Consider the following 16,740-nt stretch of genomic DNA (forward strand, 5'->3'; position numbering starts at 1 on the left):
CTCGAGGTATTATAACGAGTGTACCGACCTCCGATTAGTCAGTCTGCATTTGTTTGTACCAGTGTATAGTCAAGCTTCAGTCTGCACCTAATAAGATTATCATATTCCTGTACATAGCCATGAAGAGAAATGTATAGACACTTTGTCAAGTATCAGAGATATGTGAGAATAAGATTGACGTACCAAGACCAAAGGAACTTCAGATTGTCAATTGTAAATAGCATCCAGAGCTATCAACTGTACATTCTTCAAAAATAAAGAGGTCTTATACGCTGCAAAAAGCAACTACTGCATTAAGTATCTAAATGCTAGAAGAGAGATTTGACCTCACTTTTCTATACGTGGCTATGTGCTTGTCAGAGGTATAATACATGCTATCTGACGATTGTCTGCACCTACACTGCTCTAAATTATATCATTTGGGATACAATCGTTGAACTAAACATTTTGTTAAAAATACTTTGGTGACCACGTGTACAACACAAAATAAATATTCTTCTTTATGAAATGTCATTTCATGCTGAACGTAAGCATGTAATGGGAGTGTTACCAGCTGCTTGCAGTACCCGCTGTCGACTTATTTGACACTGTAATGTAATATCGTACACATGTAAATCAAATAAGCACTTTACTAACAATGATTTGGTAACCACTCAAATCACATAATATAAATTTTGTCTTAAAAAATACTTCATTCTTTATTTAAGCATGTCTCCAACCTCTTGGCCATGGACTAGAAGGCACATTTGCTCTTGCCGTTCGAAAGAAAGATGAACAGATGTAATTACAATGGATGATATGGTAGAGCATGCTCTGGCGTTTCGACGACACATGTCGTTCGGTATAGTTGGGGCTTCGTCTTAGACTGCATCTCTGAATGCTCCCGAAAGAAAGAAATCGATAGAAGTCAAATAGGGGGACCTCACTGGCCATTTGAAAACAGCATTTCGTCCTACCCAAGGTTAGTATTTGCTTCGCAACAGGGAACGAGTGAGCTGGACAACCGTCGTGTTGCAGCCACACGCACTGTCGAATATCCAGTGGTACACCTTCTGAAAGAGTCGGCAGAATGTTAGTCAGAATGCGTGCGTATCGATGTCCATTTAGAACGCCAGAGATGAAGTAAGGTCCCATAATGCAATTCCCGTGATGCCGCACCATACGTCTACGCTCCACGGCCGTTGATGTTGCAGTTGACGAAGCCAGTGTGGATTTTCGGTTGCCCATTAGTAAATGTTATGCAAATTTACATTAATGAGACGCCTTGTTAAATTCGCAGGACAGAACAGGTAGTTGGAATTGTGGAAAGGGACCAGAAATGAGCGGCTGTCAGTACCACTGGAACACATATAACTTTATTTAGTTGTCCAATCATTACAGAGCAAATTTCCGAGCTTAACTATCGACTGAATATGTCACACAATCTTATGGCTTTAATTTTTAAAACGGCTGAAGGCCCTTGATTTAAAACACAACTACAATAAGTTTTCAAAAGGCAGAAAGCGCAAGGTTTTATCCTTAAATAACATTTCAAATGAGGCTGAAGGCTCAAACAGTCTAAGACTCGACAAGTAAGGAATTTTAATTTTAAAACGACTGAAGGCCCATGATTTAAAAATAGAACTACAATAAATTTTCAAAGGCAGAAGGCCCAAAGCTTTATCCTTAAATTTTAAAAGGGGAGGCTAAAAGCGCGAACAATCTAAGACTTAACAATAAGGAATGTTACCTCTAAAACGGCTGAAGGCCCATGATTCAAAACACAACTGCAATAAGTTTTTACAAGGCAGAAAGCCCAAGGCTTTATACTTAAATTTTTTTTAAATGAGGCTGAAGGCCAAAACAATGCAAGACTTGACAAGTAAGGAACTTTCAATTCTAAAACAGCTGAAGGCCCATTATTTAAAACCTAACCAAAAGCATACAGATTCAAACCATAGGTAATGAGCCATTAAAATACACGGTCAAACCCCAATAAGAAAAGGCAGTACAGCCAGCGGCGCTCAGAAGTTTCCGAGGGTCGGTCTGCACTTGAAATATTAACGTTCGCTTAGGGGAGACAAGTAGTCGGCTCAACTATATCCGATGCGCCGGCAATCCAACCAAGAGACAGTCAAAGGACCCATCGACTAGACGACTTGCTTTCCATCTGACCAGTACACAAAGAACTGTAAAGCCAGATCTTAAAAGGGTAGCCGCCCACAATCATGTATGCATAAGGTGTTAAAACAACACAGACGTGTTGGACAGCGAAACTCCACCGGATGGTGGCCGAACTTTCGCCAACTTGAACACTCGCTGTTGCTCACGGGAATACCCCCAACACCCAACCATGAAAACCAACGGCACAATGTGAACAGACTGGCTTCGGTAATTAAATAACCATTCATCTTTGATATCCTGGGTCGATGAGCCACGAACGTCGTAGCAATCGGAACAGCTCCCACACACTCCGACACTGCGCAGAGACCGCCAGCGGGCTCGGCCCACTCCGCCACGCGGAGATTTCCTGGCTGATCCACACCAACCGACCGACTCCGCAAACCGGCTACATGGAAACTATAAGCACCAGACCAAAGATAGTACAAGGTGCGAATATCGATACACACCACTGCTGCCACACGTAGAAAGAGGAAGAACCACGACATAACCGCAATAACCGCGGGAAACCAAACGCAGAGTAACAGTCAAGGTTTAAACCAACGCATAAGCTGGGGCCAGCACGGCTCATTTAACGTGCGTAATAAACGTTGCTTCATCGGTAAAGAGCACACGTTGGGAATTCATTAACGTCGTAGCTATAACAGATTCTTCGTGTTCTCTGTAGTTGCAGTCTTCTTTCTTGTCCTCTCTTTGACGTTCAAGCAGCCTGTCTGCTCTAGCGTCTTAATAATTCGTTAAATTTCATGGAACGTCGGACATTCTCGGTCTGGATGTACCACTGTACCGGTTTTAAGGAATTTATTTTATATTCACCGTATAAAAGTAGTATACCCAGCTTGACACAGCGTAGCACGACAGCTTTGCTTGGCGGTGATTGTACCGCTAAAGCCAATTCCGGCCACCGTGCTCTCACATTCTCCAACATTTCTCGATTTTTAGTACGATAGGTTCCAACGTCAACATTAACAAACGCTGTATCACTGTAATTTCTTCTCAAGAGCTATCGAATGCAGCTATAAAAAGTATACGATTCCATTATCGATCCAGTGGAGATCGTGCAAGGCACCATGACGACCAAGGAGTACCGTACACTGGTTGCAGACCACGCACACTTCTTCATAACCATCATGTTACTCGCCGGCAGTGGCATTTTCAACATAATAATGCACCATGCCAGTTGGAGGAAAATGTGGCGACTTCCAATTGACGTGCTGGCCCCCCAACTCTCCAGATCTGAACCCGATCGAATACATCTATCGCCCTCCTCCCTGGAATTTATGGGAATTAGGTGACTTGTGTGTGCAGATGTGGTACTAACTCCCTCGAGCGACCTTACAAGGCTTCACTGCTTCCATGCCACGACTCGTGCCGCTGTTATCCGTGACAACGGTGGACATACAAGCTATTGGGTAGGTGGCCATAATGTTCTGGCTGATCAGCGTATTTCTGTGATTACATTAGTGAAACATTAGATCTGTGTCATTTATCAAAAAACTTGTCCTCAATTGATAACTATCATAGATTTTGACACGGGCCATAATTATTGTTTAATGTGTAGTATGGCCTAATAGATAGTCAAGACAATTTCCACCAGATGACACTTTTTTATCATCAGTATGACGCACACTTCTTGCAGAAGTTTTCAAATAATGTCCTGTACGGAAAATTACAGAATTCTCTTTCCCTGCTCTCGCATGTTAGTTGTCAGTGAAAAACTCCTGTGACAGGCACCTTAGTGTTTTACTAAACCCCACTCCGCACTTCAACACCACATTTTTTATCAAGTGATCTTGGCTCAGTTAACACGGGACAGGCCTCTTGAAAAATCAAGACACGTTCATAGGATACGTCGACCTGGAGAAAGCGTTCGACAATGTAAGATGGTGCAAGATGTTCGAAATTCTGAGAAAAATAGGGGTAAGCTATAGGGAGAGACGGGTCACATGCAATATGTGCAACAGCCAGGAGGGAATAATAAGAGTGGACGACTAAGAACGAAGTGCTCATATCAAAAAGCGTGTAAGGCAAGGATGTATCTTTCGCCCCTACTGTTCAATCTGTACATCGAGGAAGCTATGACGGAAATAAAAGAAAGGTTGAGGAGTGGAATTAAAATTCAAGGTGAAAGGATATCAATGATACGATTCGCTGATGACATTGCTATCCTGAGTGAGAGTGAAGAAGAATTACATGATGTGCTGAATGGAATAACCAGTCTAATGAGCACAGACTATGGACTGAGAGTAAATCGAAGAAAGACGAACGTAATGAGAAGTAGTAGAAATGAGAATAGCGAGAAACTTAACATCAGGATCGATGGTCACGAGGTAGATGAAGTTAACGAATTCAACTACCTAGGTAGTAAAATAACGAGTGACAGACGGAGCAAGGAGGACATCAAAAGCAGACTAGCAATGGCAAAAAGGGCATTCCCGGCCAAGAGAAGTCTACTAATATTAAATATCGGCCTTAATTCGAGGAAGAAATTTCTGAGAATGTACGACTGAAGTACAGCATTGTATGGTAGTGAAACATGGACTGTCGGAAAACCGGGAGAGAATCAAAGCATTTGAGATGTGGTGCTACAGACGAATGTTGAAAATTAGGTAGACTGATAAGGCAAGGAATGAGGAGGTTCTGTGCTGAATCGGAGAGGAAAGGAATATATGGAAAACACTGATAAGGAGAAGGGACAGGATGATAGGATATCTGTTAAGACATGAGGGAATGACTTCCATGGTACTAGAGGGAGCTGTAGATGGCAAAAACTATAGAGGAAGACAGAGACTGGAATACATCCAGCAAATAATAAGGCCGCAGATTGCAAGTGCTACTCTAAGATGAAGGTGTTAGCACAGGAGAGGAATTCGTCTCGGACTGCATCAAACCAGTCAGAAGACTGATGACCAAAAAAAAGACCCTCTTGACCGCAATACACAACATACATTCCACTCTCTATAGGGAAGTCAGTCCAGACCCGGGCACGAGAGTGTTCAGAAAAAGTCGGTAGGTTCCCGAGGAGCGTTGCTATTTTAACACTATATCCTTATTCTTCCGGTAAGGGATTCGGTTAACATCATGGCAAGGAGATTTAAGGTGATTGTTTTACAAGTGGTTATCTCTTGTGTGGTGGATAAGTAGAGAAATTTCACTTGCAAAACTTTTATTTATTTCAGACACCAACATTTGTGTCTAATTTCTAAGACAGGAATCCGCTAAATCAGACGGATGCGTGGTGGCAAAAATAATGACCAGGAATGGGAATTTTAATTTACAATCGACAAAGGCTGCTGTGTAAACTCACTTTTATAAGAATTTGTACTCTAACGATCACTCGCAACAAGAACTATATGAAAACAATATTAAAAAGGAAAACACTTCCTACTGTTTTATAAAATTTTTAGACACTTGGTAAATTCTCAAGGTAAGTGGGTAAAATCTTTGGCTAATGATGCACATTTCTAATGTTTAATAATCTGTCTGAACTTATCTTGCCTGTGGGTACTTCATGATGTCATTAAATTTATTTCTTAAAGTTTATATCACTTTACTTGTGCAACGAACGCTGGTAAAATCACACGTAGTACATTTGATTAACGTAACCACAGACTTGTTATACCAGTTGAGTAGATAATTACATTGAAATATTTGTTGATTTTAAAAAATCATTTGAGAAATAAAGTAACTTTTAATTTATGTTCAAGAGGGTTGCTGTAATAGCATCACTTGAGAATAACAAAGCTTGACCTTCTGTTTGTAGAATAACCCATAGTATTCAGAACGAAAATGACCACCGCATTTAGATTCTTAAGAATTGTTTTTTAGCACCCAGTACATGTAAATGTAAGTGTCATGTGACTAGGGCCTCCCGTCGGGTAGACCGATCGCCGTGTGCAAGTCTTTCGATTTGACGCCACTTAGGCGACTTGTGCTTCGATGGGGATGAAATGATGATGATTAGGACGACACAACACCCAGTCCCTGAGCGGAGAAAATCTCCGACCCAGCCGGGAATCGAACCGGGCCCCTTAGGATTGACATTCTGTCGCGCTGACCACTTTTTTTTTTGGTTCTAAATTGTTCGTTGTTTATGTTCGGGGTGGACGTCCCAGGACACCCGTTCAGATTGTTCGTTGAGCAGTTCACTCAGTTTTTTGTTACGGAAGGTAAACACTCAGTTACCGGGGGCCGACACCTAGCACATCAAAGATACTGAAAAGATATCAGCATTTATTTGTTGCTATTCTCCAAGCTCACACATTACAATTACGAAATAAATGCGATGTTTGCTGCATAATGTACTGTAAGTCCAAAAAAAATCTGTTTGGGAAAACTAAAATTAAAACTTTGAAGGAACAAAATAAATCAAATCATTAAACCAAAATAATCCTATTATTTTATTCATCTTTACTGCCTTTCTTTATTAACTTTTTATTTTATTTTACGTAACAACAAGAAGTGCAATCTGCAGTACAAACTGTAATAACTGCTTCTGTCCACTTGCATCATCTGCTGGTACCTTCATTATACACAAGTTTCACATTCCGTAAGAGAGCAGCGCTGAATTTATGTGAGCTTGCTTATCTGTAACGTCTGTTTCATTTCACTGTCCAGCATCGAAGTTAAGATCTGGACTCTTGAAACCATGTGCCGTTCAGCATCGAGGCCGTGACACCAGGAAGGCAGACGTGAATTCCACGAAACGTCCGTCCTCCACCTACCCTATGTAAATCCGATTACTAAATTTTATTCGAGAACACTCAGTGTTACCGCCTTACTTTCCTGGAAGATGCCATTTCCATATTAGAGGATGAAAAGAGGATGAAGACTCAGGGTATCTCTTTCTCCCTCAAGTCTGACGCAGCTTCCGAAAGTCCACGACCCACGAAAAATGTACAGCGACAAACAAAAGCAACATAAGTTTCATAAATAATCATGTAAAATTACTCAGAGAGATATTAATTTCCAGGAACACGATTTCTTCTCTCTTACGAAAATCAGAGTCTGGTCATAGGATGGATGTGATAGAGAGAACACACAATTACATTCTGCGAAGTAGCATTTAGGATGCAAGAATTCAATGCTACGAGAGATTTTAAGAAAAGCTAATGCTATAGCTGGCTAAATAAAAGAAAAGTCATATAATATGGAAGTTAGTAAACGATTTTCGTTTTCTAACAAAGACGTTTTTTTTAAATGACAATATTCTCAACAGAGTCAACGGTCTTGCCACAGTGGTAACACCGGCTCCCGTAAGATCATCGAATTCAAGCGCTGTCGGGCTTGCCTAGCACTCGGATGGGTGACCGTTCCGATCTGCCGAATGCTCTTAGTAAGCGAAGTGCACTCAGCCCTTATGAGGCCAATTGAGGAGCCACTTGACTGAGAAGCCGCAAGGGCGGAAGGGCGAGAGGGCTGCGTGCTGACCAAATGCCACTCCATATTCGCATCCAGTGAAACGATCCGCTTAGGATGTCACGATCGTCGGTCGGTACCATGTGGCCTTCCGAGACCGGTGAGGAAGGAGTTTAATTTTTAGGATTCTAACTTCTCTGAGCTAGCAGGACGTTTTCTCAAGCAGAGAACCATACCTTGCTGTATAAAGTATTTGACACAAGAAATGGTCTTTAATAGTCGCAAGGAAACGTAAGCACTTCTATGTAGCAGTGTAGAAAAACAAGTCATCGTATGGGTAATAAACCAGTGAATTCGTAGAAAACAGAAATGAACCACTCAAATATAGTTTTGTGCCATCCTCATGACATGCAGAGATATTTTTTGGAAGTGTCTTTCGCAATACTTTTTTGACCACAGGAAATCGCTATGCACAAGAAAAAATAAAGTAAACCTCCATTCCAAACGCGATTCCATAATGTACACCATGTCTCCAGTCGTGAACGGGTCAATGGTATTTACTTAATAAGAAACAGAAATTGGGTCATTTATTTTTATTATAGGATTATCAGAATGTTTGTGTTGTGTGTTAAAGTGCTGTTTATTACTTGGTTGCACAATAATGAAGCTTGTGGAGTGGTTATTTACAAACAGTTTCTGTGAATGAAGTTATTAACGCCGAGACAAAGCAGGTCAAGCTCAGCCCACTGGCCCAAATGGACCAACTCAAACCGACCGACCATCGCGTCATCCTCTGCGAATGGTGTCTTGTGGACGTGGGATGGAAGGGCTGGGGCCAGGCACTGCTGAGTTGGTCTTTATCGTATTCACTCTCATTAATGAGCTCATAGTGTATTACCCAAAGTCTTACTATTAGTTTACAGCCAGCAACGAGACCTAATAATTTCATAGATTTTTACTTTTTTCTTAATTTTTGCCCTTTCAACAAACACATCCTTTTTCTGATAATTTTTATTCTCTAGGTACAGCGGGCTGTTCGGATAATGATCCGCGTAGAGTCAGGGACTTTCCCACTCCGAATACGAGGCGAACTGTTAGTGGGGCTGGGCGAATCCCAGCTGGGAACAGTAGAGAAGGGTTTTCAGGTTCCTGCAGTTGCCTTACAGCTATGTGAAACTATGAAGATTATGGCTTAAATACGATAGTCAACCACAAGTATGATATAATTTAACGACAGTTGGGATATGGTTTTCAAAAAAATACGTAATAGAAAGTGCATACACGATTGGGTCCTTCAGAAAGATAGACCACCAAAAGGTTATCAAAATATATACTATATACTGATTAGGTTCCGTAAATTAATTGTAGAATACTTCGCTCATTTCTCGCCCATGGAAATTCGCATTTGTTCAGTCCCTCTACCTCTAATATAAACAGCACAGTCTCAATTACCTTTGGTAAACTAAGGAGCTCAGCGACATGGGAACCTGTCTGCACACTTTTTCCAATGAAAGCATTTACTAGTGACGTTAGTCTTGGATTTGTAGCAAATATTCCCCACAGTCCCCCATTTTCTCTAAAGCTACAGGTAATAGCGTTTCCGGCTTCCAGTGCTTTCAGGTCTACTCTTTCAACAGAACAGTCTTACGCGTAGCAGAATTTTATATCGTAATTTACTTAAATAATGACACTAATTATAGTTTTGTAGACAGCAAAAAGTGAAAAGATGATTTGGAAGAAGATCTGCATGTGTCTCAAGGCACTGATAAAGCACCGACTAAATGTTAACAAAAATAGCAGCGAAACTACCATCTGTTAGATGGACGCGGGAGTAAATGGAGAAGGTAAATTGGTGTTTTTACTATGCTAAAGCGTAAGGTGCTGGGTCTGCAGCAGACTTTTTTAGGATTTAACGAGAGCACAATCCATACTTGAGCTTTATCTTGACTAACAGTAGCTCATCTCACAACGAAGGTACATACTGTGAACAAAAACATTTTTACTGACGAGTTAGTACGCATCCAGAAGGGTGCTAAGCATTCCCTTACCATCACTAAGAATTGGATTCCTATTGATGATCTGGTTCAGGATTATGAAAACAATAGTGTGGAACTACAATATCCCTATATTAGTGAAGAAGGGAAAAGCAATAGACACACAGACTAAAACACGATGCCAACATCTTTATGAAGAGTTAAATTAACCACAATGAATCACAGACAGATACAAAACTACATGAAACATTTAAGGCAAGATAAATCATATTGTGAAATACGCGCTAGATGCAGTGTTGTAAGAGTGATTGTGTATATGCTACTGGATTTGTAATACCTGACATGACTTTAGGAAAATAGATCCTTATAGTTTCCAATGATAACAAGGAGAAATCGATGCATAATAAACCAGGGTGAAGAGGATCAAGCTATACATAGTTACCATACGTAAGACTAAGCTCTGTTGACAAAAGGGACGAAAAATATCAATATACACAAGTTTGTTCTAAAATTTGTGTTATTGAAAAGAACTATATTATTATAACAACTGATTTTCGAGACATCATCACTGAAACACTAAAGGAAATATTTAGTAAATGCACAGAGAGTTAGTAGATACTAGAAACGACAAAATCTCCGTAGTCAGAATAGATTTTTCGGTTAGAAATGAATTAGTTCTGTAGAAGATTGAATGAGTCAGAGACAGGTGAAGCAGTTTTGAAACGGTAGGATGGCTCTGGGCAAATCTTAGTTTCAATAAAGAGGATCGATCGGGTATCATGTACCTGCTTGGAAAAAGTGGCAAAAGCATATTACGTAAGATTTACTGACACATCTCTATGAGAGATTTACAAAGAAATCACGTTTCCTCTTCGGCTGCAACTGGGCCTGAGTCTGGTGGTCGATAGAAGTCTGTGCCCACCCCTGCTACTGGACATTACCCACGCCTTCACACATACATCTTCAATTTCTGTTTCGGTGGATTTGAGTTATATTAGCTACCTATATCGTAAATTAACATTTTCGAGTTTGTTGGTGTCCATGACCCCAAAAACGTTTCAGGGAATCAATAAATTTTATTCAAAGTTGTTCTGTTGTCAAACGGATACCTCCTTTTGGCTTAAAGCTATTTGTTTACTGTTTTTAAAATGTTGCTGTATTAACAACAAAGAACCTCTGTGAATGCTGTTCTTAGGCACATGATGAGTTAGTTGGTGACCGAAAGCAGCAGAAAATCGCTCTGACTACTGTCAAGTCATTGGTAGCTACGAAAGGATACTTCAAGTACTGTCCTCCCTTGTGCATCCCATCACCTTCACGTGAAGTATGGGATCTATAATTTATAGTCGTCGACTATGAGCGGCGTGTCAGTAGTAGGACCGGGTGACTTGTACAGAGGAAACAGGGACAAGAGAGATGTAGTGTTATTTCCATTCTCCCAACCAACAAGCTCGAAGTGCTCTCTTCTGCTAAAACTGCAACGAAGCTAGTGAGACTCACCTCATTTGCTGGGAATTCTGATGTGTTAAGAGGGCGCAAACGAAAAATGGTGGGGTCTGTCAGCTGCCAGCAATTCAAACATGCCGGAAATAATGTTACTACTTGGGGAAATGGCAGATTGGGATGAATAGGAATACCAGGTGCACTCAGTGCGTATGTCTAGGGGCTTCAGAATGTTGACCGTGCTATTCTTGGCAGCCACTGAGGAAACAGGGTGAAACTAACTGTGGGTTGTGATGCAAAAGATCTTATCGTCTGGGCTCCGGGGTCATACTAGGATCATTGACGCGATTGCCAGAGAAGGTTGAAAAGACCATTCTTTCTTATAGAGTTCCAACCTGCAGCCAGCCGTTGTGGCCGGGAGGTTCTAGGCACTTCAGTCCCGAACCGCGCTGCTGCTACGGTCGCAGGTTCGAATCCTGCCTCGGACATGGATGTGTGTGATCTCCTTAGGTTAGTTAGGTTTAATTAGTTCTAAGTCTAGTGGACTGATGACCTCAGATGTTAAGTCCCATAGTGCTTAGAGCCATTTTAAGCAACTTGCAGTATTGTCCCTGGAACTGATCGTGACCCCCAGTTTCCTGGTAGAAGACTTTAATTACAGACTTGAAAAGTTGTGTGGCAACCTAGGCTGTGACTTAACTAGATTCGGACCATACGGTTGACTACGGTAGGATCCCCACCATATTGGTCAGCCCCCCCTCCATGTCCACAGCCCAGAGTATTAAAATCATAGTGGTTAACGTTGGAGGGAAGCGTGGCGGGTAAAAATCGTCGAGGGAAACCAAGAGATGAATACAGTAAGCAGATTCGAAGGGATGTAGGTTCCAATAGTTACACCGAGATGAAGAGGCTTGCACAGGATAGACCAGCATCAAACCAGTCTTTGGACCGAAGACCACAATAACGACAAGAGTAGTTAAGGATCGAAGTGTGACAGAGTTTCAAGCGCTCCTTAAAATCAGAGTAGCTAAGATAATACTAGTCAATGGCCTTACCACAGTGGTAACGCCGATTCCCATCAGATCACTGAAGTTACCCGCTGTCGGGGTGGGCTAGCACTTGGATGGATGACCATCCGGTCTGCCGAGCGTTGTTGGCAAGCGGGGTGCATTCAGCCCTTGTAAGGCAAAATGAGGAGCTACTTGATTGAGAAGTACCGGCTCCGGTCTCTGGATCTGACATACAGCCGGGAGAGAGATGTGCTGACACATGCCCCTCCATATCCATATTCGGTGACGCCTGTGGGCTGAGGATGACTCGGCTGCCGGTCGGTTCCGTAGAGCCTTCGTGGCCTGTTCGGGTGGATGAAGACGACGAGGAAGATAATACTAGGTGCAAGAAGCTGGTTAAAAGGCTAAATCTGTGAGATTTTTAGGTTAAATTAAGGTGTACATCAAAAGTGTAGGGTAATGTAAAATTGGCGCAGTGAAAAAAATGAAGATAATGTTCTTAATGAGATAATTGGGTTCAAAAACTAAAAATATTTCAGTAGCCTTAATCTATTTCCAATGCAACAGTTGTAACTGTTAGTATGCGAACGTAGTTGCGAAAGAAGCGATAATTGATACTCAGCCCCCCACTGCCAGAGCGTCATAACGTTATAGGTGTGTAAAGTTTACACTCATATACAGGGTGTTACAAAAAGGTACGTCCAAACTTTCAGGAAACATTCCTCACACACAAATAAAGAAAAGATGTTATGTGGACATGTGTCCGGAAACGCTTAATTTCCATGTTAGAGGTCATTTTAGTTTCGTCAGTATGTACTGTACTTCCTCGATTCACCGCCAGTTGGCCCAAATGAAGGAAGGAAATGTTGACTTCGGTGCTTGCGTTGACATGCAACTCATTGCTCTACAGTACTAGCATCAAGCACATCGGTACGTAGCATCAACAGGTTAGTGTTCAGAGAAGTGTCAGAGAAGTTGCTGCTGTACAAGGTAACGTTGACCACGTCACTGTATGGAGAGTGCTACGGGAGAACCAGTTGTTTCCGTACCATGTACAGCGTGGGCAGGCACTATCAGCAGCTGATTGGCCTCCACGGGTACACTTCTGCGAATGGTTCATCCAACAATGTGTCAATCCTCATTTCAGTGCAAATGTTCTCTTTACGGATGAGGCTTCATTCCAACGTGATCGAGAATCCACACGCAACTGTGCAATCAGGTCATCAACACAGATTTTCTTTGAACGGTTGGGCAGGCATTGTTGGTGATGTCTTGATTGGGCCCCATGTTCTTCCACCTACGCTCAATGGAGCACGTTATCATGGTTTCATACGGGATACTCTACCTGTGCTGCTAGTACATGTGCCTTTACAAGTACGACACAAAATGTGGTTCATGCACGATGGAGCTCCTGCACATTTCAGTCGAAGTGTTCGTATGCTTCTCAACAACAGATTCGGTGACCGATGGATTTGTAGAGGCGGACCAATTCCATGGCCTCCACGCTCTCCTGACCTCAAACCTCTTGACTTTCATTTATGGGGGCATTTGAAAGCTCTTGTCTACACAACCCCGGTACCAAATGTAGATACTCTTCGTGCTCGTATTGTGGACGGCTGTGATACAATACGCCATTCTCCAGGGCTGCATCAGCGCACCAGGGATTCCATGCGACGGAGGGTGGATGCATGTATCCTCGCTAACGGAGGATATTTTGAACATTTCCTGCAACAAAGTGTTTGAAGTCACGCTGGTACGTTCTGTTGCTGTGTGTTTCCATTCCATGTTTAATGTGATTTGAAGAGAAGTAATAAAATGAGCTCTAACATGGAAAGTAAGCGTTTCCGGACACATGTCCACATAACATGTTTTCTTTCTTTGTGTGTGAGGAATGTTTCCTGAAAGTTTGGCCGTATCTTTTTGTAACACCCTGTATAAACGTGTTATGCAGTGAAGAACATCGAAGTCGGTGTCAGAGTTACAGAATAATGTTAAACAGTACCGCCAGTTTACCCGAAGGAATCACAACTCAATTGAAGCTAAGGAACGCCGAAATCGTACGTCAGCAACTGATAAGTCGTGGTGACTTTACTTCAGAAAAATGAAGCTTGAATTTATTTAATACTCGCCTCCATCTCCGAGTACTACCACACTGTCGTATGAAATCAATCTGTAACTTAAACTAGTATCATGGAAATAAAAACACAGTGTTTTCCTCAAATAATATTGAAGGCGCTACAGGCCGTGGGTGTAACTTTGTAACAGTCTTTAAAAAGTGTTTAAATAACCGCAATAGCCCTGGCGCAAATGTAAATCGGGCAGTCCAGAACGAATACAATTTAACGATTGACTACTACTTTTATTTCTACTAACCACTACTGGTCGTGGATGCCGAGACTCGTTGACTATTAATAACGTCTTCACTGCATTCACGTCAATTTATCAGTTTCTACAGTCTTCGGAACGCGAAGCTGGGTGGTGGCTCCGACGTTCTTAGAAGTGAAAACGAAACCTTTTTCCAAAATTATTAATAAAATGATTTTTCCCACCTGTTGGCCTTCACCCATCACTCACAACAATTTGACAACGGAACGCATACGACAACATAGGCTACCTAAAATGTTCCAAAACGCCGTGCATAAAAATAGGATTCTTCCAGGGCTCATGTCTCGGGTTCTGTTGTTGACAGGAAGGCAAAGTCAAAAGTTTTGGTTAGTTTTTGGCCTAGGGACCATTTGAGTACCCAATAGAACGATCGTCTTAGTGTCACTGTCTTACATTTCGAGATCGCAGTATAATTATTACACACTACTTCCTGCTTGGGTCAACTGAGAAAATCGGTTGTCTTTTTGCGTTTGCTGTTGACCATGGTGGTCCTTTAGGAGCTTACGGATGCACCATTGGTTCATGGTATGTTTCTTAGAAAATCCTAAAAAAGGGTTTTGTTTACCATTTTCTCGTACCAGAACCGAGCCGCGAATTCCAAGCCGGCTATACTCAGCAAATGGCTGAAATGTTTACAATATGTTGCGTGGATGATTTCCTACATTTTACGCTCCTGTTGCATTTTTGGTGTTGTTCTTCTTCTTATGAATGCCAATTTACGGGTTTTCCCCACATTCCAAGAGGGACAAATTCCAACAATCAGGAATACATAAACTAGAATGTCAAATTTGTGATGCAGTATACATAGGCATGACTTTAGGGAATTTTAAAACAAGGTACAAAGAACGTATCATATGCTGGAAGTACGAAAAATCAGTTCGTATAGCTGTGGAATGTGGAGAAAAAACAGAAAATTGGTATTAATAAGAAGAAGAACAACACCAAAAATGCAACAGGAGCGTAAAATGTAGGAAATCATCCACGCAACCTGTAAGTACAGTTCAAAACATTACTACTTAATAGGGAATACCAACCACCAGAACTGTTTATAACCTTTAGGTACAGTGACCAAAATGTAAATTAAATAGCAAACATATGTGCATATTCCAGGCCACTGATGATGCCTTGCGGAAAATAAAGGCGAAACGGGTATGGCACTAAAATTGTGTTTTATTCAGATGCTGTCAGACGGTCCATAAGTAAAAATTATCAATATACCGTAATATTACATGCAACTGAGGAAGACAGGACTACAAAAGTTGGAGATGATCGGAATATATTCGAAATGCACAGGCTTATGTTAAGTTCAACGTATAATACATTTAAATGTGACTGATACCAGTAAAATACAAATAAGCATATCATATATCGACGATTTCTGCACTGAGCCACTATGGCATAGTTAATCAGTACTACAGAACTTTAAGTACTCTCTGCCTAAAATCTCATGATGCAGTGAAGACGGTTAAAATAGAACATGAATTACTATATGGAACCGCGCATATTTCGTGTGAAGTATTGTAAAACCATTTGTCATCATTCGTTCTGTTCAGTAAGCTGGAACTAATATGGAGTAGACGTCGCTATACTCAACAATGTAATCCATGTTGCAAAAAAATAATTATTAGAGACAGAAATTGCGTTTACGAACGTGCAATAATGAGGTACATGCTTATATGGATATGGTGTCTGTTCTTTCGGACATGTCCGACAGTCCGAAAGAACAGGCATCACTGATGACCTGCAGCTGTCTAGAACGAAATTAGAATTGTATTAATACCTTCAGCTGCTGACGGGTGTTGATATATATCAACGGGGACAGGTGAAAATGTGTGCCTCGACCGGGACTCGAACCCGGTATCTCCTGCTTACGTGGCAGACGCTCTATCCATATGAGCCATCGAGGGCACAGAGCATAGCGTGACTGCAGGGACTATCTCGCGCACGCCTTCCGCGAGACCCACATTCTCACCTTGTATTTCCACACACACCACATTCATAGTGTCCCACCCCAACACACTCATTACTCGTGGAAGACATTCTTACCAAGTCCCGTAAGAGTTCGGGGAATATGTGTGCATCCGCACAGAAGAAGAAGGTCATGGCCGGTATTTCCAGAGTTATATACTTCTATAGATATGGTGTGTGTTCCATATAAGTATATAGTTCTGGCAATGCCGGCCATGACCTCCTTCTTCTGTGCGGATGCACACATATTCCCCGAACTCTTACGGGACTTGGTAAGAATGTCTTCTACGAGTAATGAGTGTGTTTGGGTGGGACACTACGAGTGTAGTGTGTGGACATACGAGGTGAGAATGTGGGTCTCGCGGGAGGTGTGCGCGAGATAGTCCCTGCAGTCGCACTTTCTTCTGTGCCTTCGGTGGCTC

The 16,740-nt window shown here is 41.8% G+C and overlaps 1 non-coding gene across 1 annotated transcript; it reads right to left on the bottom strand.

Moving 5' to 3' along the window:
• Nucleotides 1-16,183: 16,183 nt before the first annotated feature.
• On the bottom strand, nucleotides 16,184-16,258 carry Trnat-cgu (transfer RNA threonine (anticodon CGU)). Its single transcript has one exon. It is a non-coding gene; the product is annotated as a tRNA-Thr (tRNA).
• Nucleotides 16,259-16,740: the final 482 nt, after the last annotated feature.

This window comes from Schistocerca cancellata, chromosome 7 (genome assembly GCF_023864275.1).
Source record: "Schistocerca cancellata isolate TAMUIC-IGC-003103 chromosome 7, iqSchCanc2.1, whole genome shotgun sequence".
NCBI lineage: Eukaryota > Metazoa > Arthropoda > Insecta > Orthoptera > Acrididae > Schistocerca > Schistocerca cancellata.